This window comes from Elephantulus edwardii, unplaced genomic scaffold (assembly GCF_000299155.1).
Source record: "Elephantulus edwardii isolate Elephantulus edwardi_28Jun2011 unplaced genomic scaffold, EleEdw1.0 scaffold00157, whole genome shotgun sequence".
In the NCBI taxonomy this organism is placed as follows: domain Eukaryota; kingdom Metazoa; phylum Chordata; class Mammalia; order Macroscelidea; family Macroscelididae; genus Elephantulus; species Elephantulus edwardii.
This window is the reverse complement of record NW_006399907.1, coordinates 1,765,732-1,767,476: the sequence shown is the minus strand read 5'-3', so window position 1 is coordinate 1,767,476 and position 1,745 is coordinate 1,765,732. Positions and strand designations below refer to the sequence as shown.

The window sequence follows — 1,745 nt, the reverse complement described above, 5'->3', positions numbered from 1 at the left end:
CATCCCTGGCATACGCCCTTCCCAATTTTGAACCATGCAGTGTTCCCTTGCTCTGTTCTGACGGCTGCCTCCTGGTCCAAGTATAAGTTTCGCATTAGCACGATTCCCATTCTTCTCAGAGTCAGCCACAGTTTGTTATGATCCACACAGTCAAATGCCTTTGCATATTCAATAAAACACAGATAGACATTCCTCTGGTATATTTCTTCTCTGAATTTAAAAAAACAATTCACAGTAATATTCTTTAATCATTGATATCATTAGAGCCATAAGAAACTGAGGTTTGAAAAAAAATGTTAAGACTTAATTTTAAAGAGAAAACTAGAATTTGAGTGCATGGCTGCAATAAATATTTGGAATATAGAAAATAAAATTAATATTTGAGTTGAAAATTTTATTTTTGTGGTGCATATTTGAAAAACAATAATTATTTTCACTATTAACACAAATGAACCAAATTAAGGATATTTTTAATATTAAAACCAGAGTTTTTTTAAAATAAACAAGAACCTTAATAATTTTTACAATATATCTTAACATTATTTGTTTTTATGATATATATTAACGTTACTATATGTAAGAATTAAACAGTAGTATTCACAAAGTCAAATTAACAAAAACTTTAATGCATAAATCCTTTAAAGAATCCCCAATTTCCACTTCATTTTCCACCCTTAACTTATTTTATTCATATTCATGTGGCCTCAAGTCTCTACCAGTGTCTTAGGCCAAACGCAGCTTAGGATTTCTTTCCAACTCAGTAGCAGCAAAATTAGCAATTTAACTGTACTTCCTACGCCTCTAACTTCTTACTCTTACAAAATTCCAGCCTTCCATGGGAGTGGAGCCATTGCAACATAACCCACTTCAGCCATCTACTATAAAAAGACCAAGGGTTGTGTGGGGGATGACCATGTTTGACCTTTACCTGCTCCACAATGTATTTTGTATATTTCTATGTATATTTCTTTGCTCTTTTGTTAGATTAGAGAGACTAGTAAAATGGAAAAGAAATACGATCTTCAGAGTTTTCTTTTCATTAAGTTTCTCTCTCCTATTCTACTTTGGCCCAATTTGAGTTTTGGGTTCTAATGTGTAAAACATTTGCCTCAAGAAATATATAGAAATAAGTGACATGCTGTACTTAAAAATTTCTTTTTAAAAATGGCTTCCTTAGCCATTGATGAACGTTACCATGTGGATAGGCAGGAATATGAGGATAGGGTGTGTTAGCCTATCTACAAGGGGACTGACTAGTCTTGCAAATCTCTAAAGGGACTGGCTAGTTTCCCCATTAAATTGAGAGGATTTAGAAGCAGAATTTGAGACTTTAGCCACTAACAAACAATAAGCAAGAAAATGCAGTGTGTCCTGAAGGGCCAGAGATTCTTGAGCCAACCAGACCAAGGCCTACAGTAGCAGCCACCATCACAGACAACAGCAAAGAACCAGAGACCTGACATAAAATCAGACTTTTTTTTTGTGTGATAAAGGAGAAGAATAATGGATTATTTATATTTGTACTTCTTGATTGCTCCACAGCTAACAGTTTTGGCACCAGCAGTGAGGAAATGAAAAGACAAATTGCAGGGAAAGGGAAATCTGCTGTTGGGGACCTCGCCAGAGTGCTATAAAGATCAATAGTGTTAGTCTGTGATTCCGGCCATGGTCTTTGTAATTACCTGCTGTGCATCAGAGAGCTGGACAATGATTAAAGATGACAGAAGAAGGATCAGTGCCTTTGA

General features: G+C 35.2%; 1 protein-coding gene across 1 annotated transcript in view; it reads left to right on the top strand.

Annotated features, from left to right (window-relative positions):
- The window catches only part of ITPR2 (inositol 1,4,5-trisphosphate receptor, type 2), a 732,333-nt gene that overhangs the window by 168,479 nt on the left and 562,109 nt on the right, over nucleotides 1-1,745 (top strand). The window lies entirely within an intron of this gene.